This window comes from Haliotis cracherodii, unplaced genomic scaffold (genome assembly GCF_022045235.1).
Source record: "Haliotis cracherodii isolate W230 unplaced genomic scaffold, xgHalCrac1.p SCAF_4, whole genome shotgun sequence".
NCBI lineage: Eukaryota > Metazoa > Mollusca > Gastropoda > Lepetellida > Haliotidae > Haliotis > Haliotis cracherodii.
This window is the reverse complement of record NW_027266297.1, coordinates 49,499,067-49,515,355: the sequence shown is the minus strand read 5'-3', so window position 1 is coordinate 49,515,355 and position 16,289 is coordinate 49,499,067.

The following is a 16,289-nucleotide window of genomic DNA, read 5'->3' as shown; positions in this document are numbered from 1 at the left end:
TGCCAAACATGGCCTGTTAAGAGTTGCGCGAAAGCGAAAACTGACCGGCTCAGAACTGGTAAATGGACAAGAAACTTCCATGGCCAGTCTGAGACCAACAACTTCTCATTTCAAATGGTGGCCAAAATACAGCCAAAATGGCTTTTGGAGTGAAATAAGAAGTTGTCGGATGTGTCTCAGACCTTGGCCATGGAAGTTTCTTGGAACTCTTAACAGACATGCTCAGAGCCCCAAACACCCCCTCAGACATGTTTCACAATTTCTTTTTTACTTCCAACCTCTTTGCAATGGCGAAATCTACCTGCCTATAAAATATCACTCCCTTCTGACAAGTTTGCATTTTTGTCGAAAAGACAGCTGTCTGTTAGCCGTTTGGGCTGTATTTTGGCCACCATTTTGGAGTGAAAAAAGAAGTTGTTAGATCGTTCTCAGACCTTGGCCATGGAAGGTTTTAGTCGATTAACCACGTCTGGGAGGGCCATTTTTGCTTTCGCGCAACTCCTATTGGCCATTTTCGAAGCCCCAAAACACTCCCTTAGACAAGGTCTAAGACCGATCCAACAACTTCTTATTTCACTACAAAATGGTGGCAAAAATACATCAATACAACAATTTTTTATACTGAGATACTTTTGAGGTTAGGTTGTGAAAAAGTTCAAGTCACTAATGTATTTTATCAGTGCTACTGCTTCTTGGCACCGGCATGATTTTGATGGAATTGGGCCAATTATTTCATGCCGTATTGTCAGTGCTACTGCTCCTTGGTACCGTCGTGATTTTGATGGAGTTGGTCCAATTATGTCATGAGTGCAGACATCTAAAAACGCATCCACACACCAAACTTTTTTTACACTTCGACATACTTTTGAGGGTTATGTTGTGAAAAAATTCAAATAGCTGTTGTATTTTCAGTGCTTTTTGCTTCTTACCATCAAGTCGTGATTTTTTCTTGAATTCGTGAGTGTCAGACATCTAGTAATGCATCCATATGTAGCAGGGTACCTTATATTCTTCCTATAGTTATATCATTATTCATACATCATCATCATAATCATCTATATGTTCAATGTTTGTCTTGTCTACAGTTGAATATCAGTATCTAACTCTTTAAACAACTCAACACCCTTATTTTCAGTCTCTGGGAGATCTCTCACCAGATCTTCCCCTTCAACCTTCTGTCTATCTTTAGACATTTTTTACGCCTGTAGGGTTTCCCTCAGTCTATTTATATCTTGCATTAAGCACTTCCTTTGATGCTTAATGCAATCTGTCTTCTAATTGGCCACCCTGGTCCTCTACAGGTAGCTTCCTTCCATACCTGACTTCCTCCTCACTTCATGTGCTGCTGTTGAGGAGGAAGGACATTTTCTTTTCTTCAGGTATGGAATGGCCATATTTCAATCTGTTTTCATCTGCTTCTGTCAGAAATTAATATCTATATTAGGGTGCTGAATTAAATTGAATAATATATATAATATCATTTAAAGTAATATTAAATAAGTAAATGGAATATTGATATTATAAAACTTGCTTGTAAAATAATTAACCACATGGTCCATTTTGGCCCATGTGCTTTTCAAGTATCCTATCATGAGCATATAACAGTAATTTAACATTAAAGTTAGTTTTAGTATAGTTTATCAATGGCTTTTGTACTTTTATATTTAAGATAAATAATACCTGTAAACTTGCAAATATATCACTTCATGTGCTGCTGTTGAGGAGGAAGGACATTTTCTTTTCTTCAGGTAGTTCTTCAACAGCAGCCACCCCCTTGCAATAAATCCATTATCACCATCTGCCTGTGTCTGTGTTTCCCAACGGCCTGAGCCGGATAAATACCACTACCCCGGCTACACATACACCAAATGTTTTATAATGAGATACTTTTGTGGTAAGGTTGTGAAAAAATTCAAATAGCTGTTGTATTTTCAGTGCTCTTTGCTTCTTACCATCAAGTCGTGATTTTTTCTGGAATTCATAAGTGTCTGACATCTAGGAAAAATTCAAATCGATGATGTATTTTCAGTGCTGCTGCTTCGTACCGTCGTGATTTTGATGGAGTTGGGCTAATTATTTCATGAGTACAGACATCTAAAAACGCATCCACACACCAATTTTTGTTTTTAAACTTCAACATACTTTTGAGGTTGATTTTATCAGTGCTGCTGGTGCTTGACATCAAGTCGTGACTTTTTCTGGAATTCACGAGTGTTGGACATCTAGTAATGCATCCATACACCAAATGTTTTAAAATGAGATACTATTGTGGTAAGGTTGTGAAAAAATTCAAATAGCTGTTGTATTTTCAGTGCTCTTGCTTCTTACCATCAAGTCGTGATTTTTTCTGGAATTCATGAGTGTCGGACATCTAGGAAAAATTCAAATCGATGATGTATTTTCAGTGCTGCTGCTTCATACCGTCGTGATTTTGTTTGAGTTGGGCTAATTATGAGTGCAGACATCTAAAAACGCATCCACATACTTCGACATACTTTTGAGGGTTATGTTGTGGAAAAGTTCAAATCGCTGTTGCATTTTTAGTGCTGCTTGCTTCTTGACATCAAGTCTTGATTTTTTCTGGAATTCCTGAGTGTCGGACATCTAGTAATACATCCATACACCAAATGTTTTATAATGAGATACTTTTGTGGTTAGGTTGTGAAAAAATTCAAATCAATAATGTATTTTCAGTGATCTTTGCTTCTTGACATCAAGTCGTGATTTTTTTATGGAATTCATGAGTGTCGGACATCTAGGAAGAATTCAAATAGATGATTTATTTTCAGTGCTGCTGCTTCTTGGTATCGTCATGACTTTGATGGAGTTGGCCCAATTATTTCATGAGTGCAGACATCTAAAAACGCATCCACACACCAATTATTTTTTAAACTTCGACATTCTTTGAGGTTTTATTATCAGTGCTGCTTGCTTCTTGACATCAAGTCATGATATTTTTTATGGAATTTATGACTGTCGAACTTCTAGGAAAAATTCAAATCGGTGATGTATTTCAGTGCTGCTGCTTCTTGGTACGTCGTGATTTTGATGGAGTTGGGCCAATTATTTCATGAGTGCAGACATCTAACACTGCAAAAAAAATCCATCTATACAAGCTTGTATATGCTTTGGAATGATGATATTTCCAAAGCATATACAAGATTGGAATGATGATATATACAAAAATATACAAGTTTGTATACACGACATATACAGAAATATACAAATTTGTATATATGGTATATCCAAATTTGTTTTCTTTGTATATATTGGTTGAGCACTGTGTTTCTTTGTATATGTTGGTAAAGGAGGATAATTGCTATGTATTGTTCTATAATTGTTTTGTATGTGCAAAATAGTATCAGCAAGTTACAAAAACTGATATAGTGGCGTGCAACATTACTGGAATGTTAGCGGGAGTACATACTCTCCTTGCAATAATATTGACGGGTAAGCGATTGAGGCGTCTGGTACTTTTCCTGGCGCGGTGCTTGGTATGTGAGTAGACTTTATGGTCAAATGCACAGAGAGGATAAGCTGTGGGGGGTGATTGTATTGGCGGCGACTTCTGTTTTGAAAGTGTTGAAATCAATTTGTGCTGAGCTTGGATTCGTTTGTATGGGGAGGCCGCGATGTGATTTGTAACATGCTCTCGTGCACATGGCAGATAAGCCAACAGAGTGGATTGCACGGAGGATGAAAACTATTTTATTATTAATTTAAAGTGTTGAATTTGGTTTGTTCTAAGGTGTCGGTTTAATTGTAGGGTATACATTGTTATAATGTCAAATATCGGTGGAAAGCGGAAAATCACATTTTCTAAAACGGCAGTCCTTGGAAAAATCCTTCAAAATATAATCAAAGATATTTTTTAAAATACTCCGAAAATGTCTTGTTGCCGGACAACCGTTGCGGATTTTCGAGTTTTCAGCATCAAACATGCCTTTATTATTATTCATCACACAATCATGGGATCATTTCCGGACATCATACGTTTTCTATCCTGAATACTTGCACTATAACGGGAGGGGGTGGGAGTGGGGGGGAAGGCATCACACAGAAATTGTTAATACTCCAATAATGACTTTTTTTATGATAAAGTTGTCTTTTATAAGTGAATGAGATGTTCATGTGAAAAAACTATGAATGTTTATTCAGCGTCCGAAAACCCATAACACGGGGATATATGTTGTATTAATGTATTATGTTTTACAAAAGATAATAAGTACAGAGGTATGCTTTTCTCAATATGCTTCAACATGGGAAAAGGGACATTGCACGTTTGTGGCAGTTTTGCTCCCAGATGGCGGCGTCGTCCACTAATGCCTACGGTCTACAATAAACAAAGTCATGCACCAGTGATTTTCAGCAACACCTGCTATCAGTGCATCATTTCTGCATCATTGCATTAGTTCTTATAGTATATAACAGCAGATATTTGATTTCAAAGAAATTTCAAAGAGTTCATTCCTAGCATGGGTATGTTTTCATTGTGTAGGCATTATTCAACACTGCTTTATTTTTTTGTAGGCAATAGTAACTGTAGGCAAAAGTGGACGTAGGCATTAATGGCTGGAACCCAGGTGGCTGGTTGCGCAGAAACTATTCCAGATTTTTTAAAAGTACTGATTTAACACCGAAATTATACATCCGCCAACTTTGTTTTTTTTACTTTTGCCACTGTTACATTTGTTGGTATGAATATTGTCCAAACGGCACAAAATTGCTTAAAATGCAATCAAATGTTCAAAACATTTTTGGGGGCTCAGCCTAATATTGTTAGCAAAGTCAACAAACTACGACCATAAATGTAATGTACAACAGGCGCAAGAAAATTTTAAAAAATTCTTACAAATACAAATGATAAGAAGTTGAATATGAATACTTATACCTGTACTTTTTAGAACAAGAAATTGACACATTGATGTATTCAGATTAAATTGATTAAATGCAAATGATAAAAAAAATAATTTACAGTAAGATACTCTGGCTTTTGTGCAAAGCATCCAGTCCCAATGAAAGTGAACAGCATGCCGATGTTATACAAAGCAATCATATAACATATCGCAACTGATAGTTCTAAACAATCAGGCAATCAACATAATGACGGTATCAGTGGGCACATCATGATATTTGAAGATAAAAAAGAATAACACAGCAGTCTGGGAAGTAATACACAGCATCTTGACAATGAACAAAAGGAAGAAGAATAGTTTATTAAAGTGTCACTATTTAAACAACCAACCATTTTGGCTTTCGAGACAAAATACGCATCACACCCCCATAGAAGTACCACGAACACACATCCGCAAATTCAGTCACTAACCCACCCACATATATTACATCACATCACACCACACCACACCACACGGGATTCCATACTCGGTATTGACCCATGACATATCCTTCTTCATGTCAGGGAATGGGTTTTTGGATGGTGGTCAACGGACACGTGTTGCCTTAGGAAAAGCTGCTGTACTGTCCAGCTTCTTCATGTCTGCGAGCCTCTTTGCCATCTGCAGTTCCGTCGACTCGCAGTTCTTTGGTTGTACTGTAAAAAATCTTTATATCGTCTTCGTCATAGTTACTTTCCTCGGAGGGCATCAACTGAGCTATCTTTAATGCGTCATAGTACCTCTGTTTCTTCTGGACAGGAAGGTTGTGATGGCGTATCCCGAGGACTCGGTTACGACTCTTCTGAAGAAAAACAACAACTTTATTTACAATTGCATTTCAAATTTATAATGCATATGCATGTATATGCTCATGAGCAATGGAGAAAAATATGTGAAAATCATATACAAATTGATTCCGATAGCCCTTAAGCAACATGTCAGTATTATAGCTTGATGTATTAAAACAACACTATTTGTGAATGCCAAGTGCTACCGGTAGTGTTGGGTATGCTTACCCTTTTTGAAGATTCACTTTTGTAATTCGACATCAATGCCTTTATAAGAAAGTGAGAAAGATAAATATTGAATGATACATAACGGACCGTGCCTGCATTATTTAGCCTGCAAGAATCGTCACTCTAAACTAATAGAGGATTAATTTCAATTTTACAGAATATTCAACTTAGCGTATATGATTAAGTGTTGAAGTAGCATTAGATATGTTTGAGATTACAGTTTTCAATTAACTGTATAATGTACCTTGCTGTCTTTGAGAGAGTCAGTGTCTGTAGAGCTGGCTTGGTCTAATTGGTATTCAGTCCCTGGGACACAAATATTGTTTACTAGCATTGTTATATTTCCGTATTATATTTTCTAGTACTTGTTGTTTTAATATCGTTAACAACAGAGAGAACGAAGATTTTTTTTTTAAAAACCACAACAGCATGCATATGTTCTAGCAAAAGGAAACTTGGTAAATATTCATTTTGCTTAATTTCTACTTTGGACAATTTATTTGGAGCTCTGAAAGCTTGACGCTGTATAATTTGGGACGTGCATGGTTGGATGCAAACCAAATGTTTAATTCTCGCAAATTAAGACACCAGCGGCGGTATAGGAGCATATATCTAATGTCATTCAATACAAAATAATACATCAAGATGGCAGTTTCAATGTTAAAAATATAGCTGCAAAGCAGCAATGGCGGGCTCCAAGTTAACTTGTGCACAAACGTCCATGTTCGAATCCTTAAAGGGTTTCCTTGTACCAAATCCGCCACATGTAGGCACAACTTGCAGGGTATTGCCGCTACGAAATTGGCGTGTGCTAAGTCTGTTCTAAACCCATTTCTGACATCAAACATGTTCGAATCCTCAAAGAGTTTGTTTGTACCAACTCTGTCAAAAGATAGTCACCGTTTGCAGGACATTGGCGTGTTCCAGGGGTGTCCCAAATTTTAATCAAATATTACCACCAAGTGTTGTTACTTTTTCCATGCACCCAAGAACAGAAAATAAGATGCATATGATACACTAACTTCATGTAAACTTGCAATAGTTTCTGTCAACAAGCTAACAAGATATGATCGTTAAAGTAAAATTTCGGTATTTTTTTTAACAAAATCAAAATCCAATACAACCGCAACTAAAACAGATATCCAAAAACGGCTATTAGAGTTTGCTGTGTTGTGTGTGGAGACAATTCTTCGAAAATTTGGAAGCATTTCATGCAGTGGACTCGGGAGTTGTTTGCGTTTGAACACAGGTACCCAAAAGACCCTGTGAAAACCTTGAATCTAATATGGCTGCCAAACCATGTGACCAATGACCAAAGTAAAAGAACAAAAAATGTCAATCGGCTCAAGCAGCAGATACATGCAAGTTTTCAAAGTAATCGGATAAGCGGTTGCGGAGCAATAGGGCGAAATACATCTTTTAAAAAGTCTTGATTTTTAGTTATCTGCCCTTGGCCTTTGGGCCTACGGCCTTGGGTTTTTAGCGGGCACTAGTACCCAACGGTCTTCATACATACAAAATTTGAACAAAATCGAGCCAGTGGTTATTTTGCTAGCTCTGGTACAAAAATTGGCGGAATAATAATAATATTAAATCAAACGATAACACTGGGGCTCTTTAGCCTTTCGGCTTGGTGACTCTTTAACAGGCTGTAACTTCTTTGTCAATTGGGCTCCAGTCAAACGGATTAGCGTTCTGCCTTTCGACAGGCCCCGGGTTCCTGTCGCTTTGCTGAGATAAAGTGCTAAACTTGTTTCCCACCTCGTTCATATTCGAATCCTCAAAGGGTTTACCTGTACCAACGCCATCAAATGTAAGGAACCTCTTGTGAGACATCACCACTACTAAATTGACATGTGCCTGGGTGTCCCAGGATGTTTTAACCAATTTCCAACTTCGACCATGTTCGAATCCTCAAATGGTTTGCTTGTACCAACGCCATCAAATATAAGGAACCGCTTGCGAGACATCACCACACGTGTCCTAGTATGTTCTTAACCCATGTTTGACCCGACCATGTTCGAATCCGCATATGGTTTGCTTGTACCAACTCCATCAAATGTAATGAACCACTTGTGAGACATCACCACACGTGTCCCAGCGTGTTCTTAACCCATGTTTGACTTCGGCCATGTTCGAATCCCCAAATGGTTTGGTTGTACTAATGCCGTTAAATGTAATAAACCTCTTGTGAGACATCATGACATGTGTCCCAGTGTATTCTTAACCCAAGTTTGACTTCGACCATGTTCGAATCCGCACATGGTTTGGTTGTACCAACTCCGTCAAAAGATAGTCACCGTTTGCAGGACATTGCCGCTACCAAATTGGCGTGTGCCACAGTTTCCCATATTCTAATCCGCAAATGGTTTGCTTTTAACAACGCCGTCAAAAATAAGATACAGTAGTAATTGTCAATTGAGAAATGAAGAATCAAGTCAGCAAGTCTGACCACCCGATCCGATTAGTCGCCTCCTGTGACAAGCATAGTTGCCTCTTAGGACAAGCATCGGTTGAAAAAGGCCAATTCTAACTCTGGTCATCAAGGGTAGTACACATAATATTGAACAAGACTGTGGAGAACGCTTGAGTATCTGCAAAGCCAGTGAATGGGGGTTTATAGTAGATTTATGAGGCGCTTCCTTTAGTATTTGTACTCAAGTCAGTTTGTACTCAATAATTCTTACTAAAATCAAGTAATACCACCAAGCGGTGGTGCTTTCAGTATGCAACCCAGAAAAAAATGAGGTACATATAGTATCAAAACTTCATGCAAACTTTCAATAGTTTCTGTGGAGAACCTTACAAGATATGATCTTTAAAGTAAAATTTTGGTGAAAAAATTTATCAAAATCAAAATCTAATATGGCCGCATCTAAAAACGATATAAAAAAACGGCTATGCTAATTTGTTGTGTTCTGTATGGAGACAATTCTCAGAAAGTTTGAAATCATTTCATGCAGTGGATTCAGAGGAGATAGTATTTGAAGACAGGTGCCCAAAAAACCCTGTGAAAACCTTGAATCCAATATTGCTGCCAAACCACGTGACCAATGACCAAAGTCAAAGAACAAAAAATATCAAAGAACTGAAGCAGCAGATACATGCAAGGTTTGAAAGTAAACGGACAAACGGTTGTGGAGCAGCAGGGCAAAATATATCGTCAAAAAATACTTGTTTTTCAGTTATCTGCCCTTGGCCTTTGGGCCTACGGCCTTGGGTTTTTGGCGGGCACTAGTACCCAACGGTCCACATACACATACAAAATTTGAAGACAAGCAGGCAAGTGGTTATTTTGCTATGCGTGGTACAAAAATCGGCGGAATAATAAATAATAATAATAAATATAGCTGCAAGCAGCGATGTCGGGCTTCGTGCGTTACTGCTTTGTAGTAGCGGATCCTGGTTTACATTCGAGGAAGTCCATTCACAATATCCCACTTGGGATACACAGAGAACTAGAACAATGAAACCGAGTTCTTAATGGCCGTAGGTAATGAAGCATTTCCAGTTGTCTTATAAGTCACTTCTGGTATCAGGGAGCATATGTGCACTACTGTATCTGATTATTATATGGTCTTTATTAGCAAAATCATATTTAAGTGGTCCGTTTTGGCGATGTTCCATGTTTGGCATTTTTAAATGTGGTAACTCTATTTGCCCCCTTGACAATTGAAGACCGCACTGACCGCCAATACGACCGCCAGTATCAACAGCTGTAGCCGAGAATAGTGTGTTGGCTGTCATGCACTACATGGGCAACAACGTAATGTACCCGGCGCAGTCTGTTTCTAGCCATGAATATTTGTATACACATCCGGAATACTTTAAATTAGTGCCTAATGCTATAGAGGGAGTTTCTATGCTGGTATTTGTTTGCGTTTCCACAGTCAAATGTTGTATTTGTGATTCAATATTCCAAGATGGAAATGTATAAGCATATCACATACCATACAGCCCTTTTTGGATTCATGGTTAAAATAAGTTCCCCTGAAACCTATGTTTTTTAGCAAGGTTGACTAAATCAAAACTGGGTGACAAAGTAACAATACAGTCATGATAAGCAAACAAAGCCACATATATAAGTTCAGGCATTCTTTATATATTCTATTTTGTCATGGAATAAGAATTGAGGGGTTTGCAAATATTATATGTAACATTGCTATCAAATGCAAATTAATGTATTGAAAAGTACCATCATTTCCAACTCACGTCATTGGATTTGTGTTTGTTCGTTGTTTACATATATACTATGTTGTGATTTTTTGCATATATTGAAAATGGCGGGGCTATTGACGACTTTGTCAAGTCAAGCTCCACACTGTCTCGAAAATATTGACAGCTATTACTATCTGACCTTATTATGTTCACTACTTGTAAAGCCGAAGCTGACAGATATCAACCAGAAAGGTTTCATATACTATCTTAGAAAACTGAATCATTCAACGGGCCACAAGTAAACTTAAAAGGTAATTCAACTTTGGGACCTGATCGGCTTATCACTAAATACTACCTTCAGAATTACATGTTGCAATCATTATCAAACGAGATGGACATTGTTTCCAATATATACTTAACACAATTAGTTACAATACTAGTGGTGTTAAGATAATAGTGTATTATATTTAAAAAAAGTAGGATTGGAAGAGTAATAAATTGGTAATATTTATTTCTTAAATATCTGTAACATGGACAGAAAAGCATAAAATAAAACTCATCTTATATTTCCTGTAAATTAGAAAATCTGCACTGCCTATTACAGTACTCTATACCGCATCTTCTATCTAAGTTTACCATCAATGGTAACTCACCAACTCTTAACAATCAAAACATAAACAGATCAGACATTGCTGATCCGAGTTTGGTTGAAATGGCCCTTGGGTAAACTGTTTATACATGGAAATACTGCATTAGATCTATGCATTCTGTCGTACAAGTTATCTGGTTCTGTTATGCGTTTTTCACACAACTGGAAAGTCCATACAGAAACAGACTATAGAAATTGCTTACGTCGAAACATGAAGTGAACGTAAAATCGGTCTGTTATTGCCTTAAAGGGGCACTGATCTAACGCAATTCCCCGGACTGGTTGTTGCCTTTGTTATTGTTTTCCCCCCCGTGAGTACCCGGATGATACGCAACGCAACTGAGCGTGACCAGAGACTGGACTACCGTCTGCAAGGACAGCTAAATACACCTGGAGGCCGGAGGCAATATTTGTTTAACGAATTTTTGCATAAACACTGAATGGTTAACTGTGATCTATAAAGATTTCGACAAAGGGCGCATGTTCGGATTTGGAAATACCCCAGATGGTTATAGTTTAAAACTAAAAAAAAGTATCTATGTAGTGAAAGCATTTTCGGATTTCGGATTGCGTCGATAATACGACTACTACTCCCTTGTTGTCATCCACGTTTTCTGGTATAACCCTACACTTGTGTATTTGTCGTCATTCACTTGATGCTCAGTTAATGAATTTATTACAGGTACAATTAGTGGTAGCACCACTTAGATTACCTGACAAAGGTTCCCATTTGGCATTTATTGTTTATTCAATCTAAATCCAGGTTTGAAGTGAGGTGAAATGTGTGTTATGTAATATGCACGTGGCAGACCAGCAAGAGGTGATTGATTAATTACTGTTATCTTGCACAGTGGATATGTCAAAAGTGAGTGTTTACTTGTCTAGGTTTACTAAAACAAAGGAATACACTCATATCATGGCGTGAAGTGCCGATGTAAAAACAACATACTTTGTTCAAAGGGTTAACTGATAATACGTTGATGGATTGATCATTGTTATCTATCACTCAATGGATTTTTTAGGAACCTTGGACGTTATGAAAATAGTTGTCACGTGGGCTTTCTCAGCCGACCCTTGAGACTTGACACCTCTGTGAACGCCTGAAGCAATCCAAGTGATCAGTTGAGAAACGAACACGGGTTATAATATCCCGAAACGTTATATATCTTTTAAAATATTTGATTGTTACAGAGACACGTGACATCGAATAAGTTTCTTTGTACAGCTGCAGACGAGTGGGATATTGTTCCTTTGTGTGGATATTCACGGATACATTTCTCGAACAAGGAAGCTCCTAAAATTTAAACACATAAATTTGGTAGGTTGGTATTATGGTATTTGCATTTTGTTTTCCTTCGTTTGAACCGATTCGTTCTTGTTTCTCAACGTCTTGGTTGGGAAATTCTTCAATGCACGATAGACGTTGTTTTCACAGATATTTTCCTTTGTAAGCGTGTATGTATTACCGTCAATTTGTAAAATGTGATTCTCTCAGGCAATTTATAAAATGTGTAAATATTTCAGTCATTTTGCCTAAAAAATCTGTCCAGATTGATTAAGATGATCAAAAGGGCCTACAAACATCACAACAGACTATTATGTAGGATTAGAAGCCAAACAACATAGAAATGTACTTTTCAACGTAACATTTTCAGTCTCTTGGTGGTGACATTAAACATCAAAAGTTTGGAATTCGTTAACATAATAATACAAATGGAAATGTTTTTTAGTCACTTTTAATAAATTTGAAAATGTTACACATTTTGACAGTAAAAAATTATACACATTATAAAAAAGCAATGCTCAGGAGAAATATTTACTTTGTGTTGCTAGTCAAAATAGTGTAAACGAAAATCGCAAAATTACCAAGCAAGTGGCTTATCAAAACTTCGTCACCATTACCGATGCTACCCACAAATATACCTACATTTCCTTATTATCTCCAAAACTGTATTTCATTTTGTTGATCAATGTGACCATACGCCCTTATTACTACCCATAAAAGTGACTGATGCGCATACGAATTGCGCAGCAGAGGTCGCGAACTAGTCTAGATTTCTGCTATACATCCGGGTACTCACTGGGAAAAAACAATAAGAAAGGCAACAACCAGTCCCGGGGAATTGCGTTAGATCAGTGCCCCTTTAAGTTGTTGTAATGAAATTGTGACAAGTACGTGAAAAGATAGAAAAATTATCGGAGAGTACAGCGATATCAAACTTTTAGTCACAAACTCACCTCAAATCCCAGAGTCTGAAAATGATTTATGAAGGAGGTGTTCTCGGGCGAGATGTAGGTCATGTTTGGCCTGTAGGACGGACCCCCACGCGCAACTTCATTAACCCGCTACAGCGCTTCCGCTGTCTGACTTTTCCCTTACCGTGGCTCAAGCTCCAATATGCACTCGACTGACCTATCCACATGGGTCAAAGGCAAACTGACACGCTGTGAAGTCAATCACATGCATGCGCAATTCTTGTTTATTTCACGATGCTTCCCTATTGAGAGTGTGTATTGTGAATTCGCGCCAATTTCTACAATGCAGATATGATATGACATGATCAAGCCACTTCTGTCGCGCGCGAGACAATCACCTTGTCGCCTTGCCGAGAATACCACGTTCAGCGATAGCCGAATCCGACAAAATGCGGGCACGTGATTTCTATAGTCCGTTTCTCCATGTTGGGCGCTTTGCACTATATATTCACAGATTGTATCGGTCGAGAGGAGGATGGGGCCACACAGCCTATACACGACCTGGGAAACAATACAGTTTACTTAGGATATCGCCTGGTGTCAGTTCCGCGCTATAGCGCTACCATTGTCTCGCCATATCGTTATCGTGACTCGCGCACCAGTGTACCCCAATTTACCCATCCCTATTCAATTAGGGAAGCAGATAGACTATATCGGCAAGGTGTGTATTGCCAAATGGGGTCAGGCAGTCAGCGCACGACCTTGCATTAGTGCCGGGAATTCAACTTTTAAGGACAACCAAATCAGCATGTTGACACGTGATTTCTATAGTCCGTTTCTGCAAACGTTAAAAGTAAGTCTCTGCTAACATCCGTAAACCATAGCGATAGAACACAGTTGCAGTTCACCAGGAAACAGGGCACAACAATCACATCACAGACCGCACGGGGTCGGTATTAATTCAAGAAATAAGTATGCCTATTGGAAAAGGCCCTTCCTAGCACGTTCATTAATATTCTGAGTTGATTGAAATGCGGTGAACGGGGCTTATGCCGATATTTTACTGCAGCTTCTTTCACTTCTTTCTTAAAATATATTTCTATAGTCCGTTTCTGCTTGCGTTGTTTACCCTCAGTATGTACACTCTATTTCACTGAGAATGACAAGTGATCTCGGCAGTCGATAGCGGATAAACACATTCGCAGTTCACTGAAACTTATACCCAAAGACCACGTACTTATTTATGAAATCGACAAACCTACACCACAGGTTTACAGACAATGCTATAGCGTATAGCGCGAAGAGCAAGGACGGTTGTTTCATCGTCTTTCCTGAACATGTTTGAAGTGTCGTATAATATCACTGTTTTCCCCACAAAATGACATTCGCAGAGTCAGATCACAGTTTGGTGTATTGTGATTTTGTGAATGCATATCAATATCGAACTGCATGTATACTAAAGAGTGCCTCGTCTGACAACTATTGGATGGTCCGGTGAGGTACAATAGGTTAAAGTATGTTGTTATAGATGAATTCTGTTTCATTTATCTTTCCGTAGCCTTCAATTCTATGTCGCTAGAATTAAACATGGCTATGGACTAGCCCAGTGTTTAGAAACATACGAAATTTGATCGAAATCGGACCTGTAGTAGCTAAGCTATGGGTGTTTAGAGTTTTGCCATATGTGAAGTTTATGGACGGGTGCCAAAGAGTTCCCTCTTTAAAATGTTGTAACATCCTTCTAAATTGAGCTACAGTCAAACGGTTTAGTGTTCTGGATTCGTCAGGAGATAGGCTACCAGAATAGCACAATCTAATGATTATGCATGTGGAAAAGCTTGAATCCAATATGGCTGCCAAACGGTGCGTTGTAGCTACCATGGTCCTGCAGTACAAAATGATGGGCATCTGATTGCGCTGTCGCATGGCAAATCTGGAAGTCATTGGACAATTGGTTTCGAAGATTATTGCTGCTGAAGTTGAAACTTTGATGAGTTATCTGCCCTTAGCCATTGGGCCTATGGCCTTGGGTTTTTGCTGGGCACTGCATCACATTGGTGTCCATGTTGCTGTTAATTTTGGAGCGATTCTGGCTACTGGTAGCTTTTGTAGCAATGGTACAAAAAACGGCGGAATAATAAATAATAATAATAATATTTGTAATTACAATAGGTCTTCTGCCTTTCAGGCACGAAGCCCTAATTAAAAATCGTTATTTGAGCGATTTTGGCAGTTTTGACACCGGAATCGGGTAGCAAGACAAAAAACATTTCGAAAAAGCCAAGGTCACCAAGGTGACGGGGTCAAGGTCATTTGTGTACTTTTTTATGCCTTTTGGGAACGAGCTGAAACGTGACTGTAGTTGCATGTATGGTGGTAGCGATTGGTGTTTGTGCTTAACCCCGACTTGATGTATCTCTCGTATTATTCAGATTTGGAGAATATTATGTCCGCCGTCTGTCCGCGGGTCTGTTCGCCAAAAACGTTTTTTTAGCATTACTCATAAACCGTTCAATGTACAGTGCTGGAACTTTGTAGAAATCTTTATATGGTCTGTATCTACTCATGCTGTGAAAATCAAGCCATTTGGTTTTCAAGTTGTGTTTCCATGGCAACCTGAAAGAAAAAATCTTAAATCCAAGATGGCGGCCAAACGGTTGAATTTATCCATTTTTAGTCTAGGGGGTAAAATGATCAGTATCTTATGACGGTGTCGCATGTAAAATTTGAAAGCTATTGGGTCCATAGTGTCTGAGATATATGCTGTTTTATGCCGTTTTTAATCAATTGATGCATTCAATCCAATATGGCCGCCAAATGGCTCAACTTTTGACAAGGCACTAAGAACAAAACTTGTTCGGCTTGCTATGCTGATGCGTCATGTCACTTTTGAACGTTGATTCACGAAGAACTTGGGCAGATGTGCTGTTTGCAGATAAATTTCCAGAATCCAATATGGCCGCTAAACTAATTACATTTTGACATGCATGTAAGAACAAAATATGTGCGACAAAAAAAGTTATTATATACTGCCAATTTACAACCATGTCTATGCGAAACCAATGACGATATATTCTTTTTAAAAAAATATTTAGGACAGTATTTTCATCAGAAGCAAACTCTTATATTTCCGTAACAAATTGAGATATGTCAAAACGGTTCTAGAGTGTTGACGTTTGAACTATGGACAAAATATGTGCAAATTTTGAAAGTACTGTGGCTGATACAGGAAGAGAAAATGATTGCGGAAGAGGCGAACCCAGCACAAAATGACAAATCAGCTATCAACATGTTCAATGCAATATGGCCACCAAACCACGTGACTTTTGCCATGTGTTCAAGAACAGAAAATGTTCAGCGGCCAATGGCAAGATA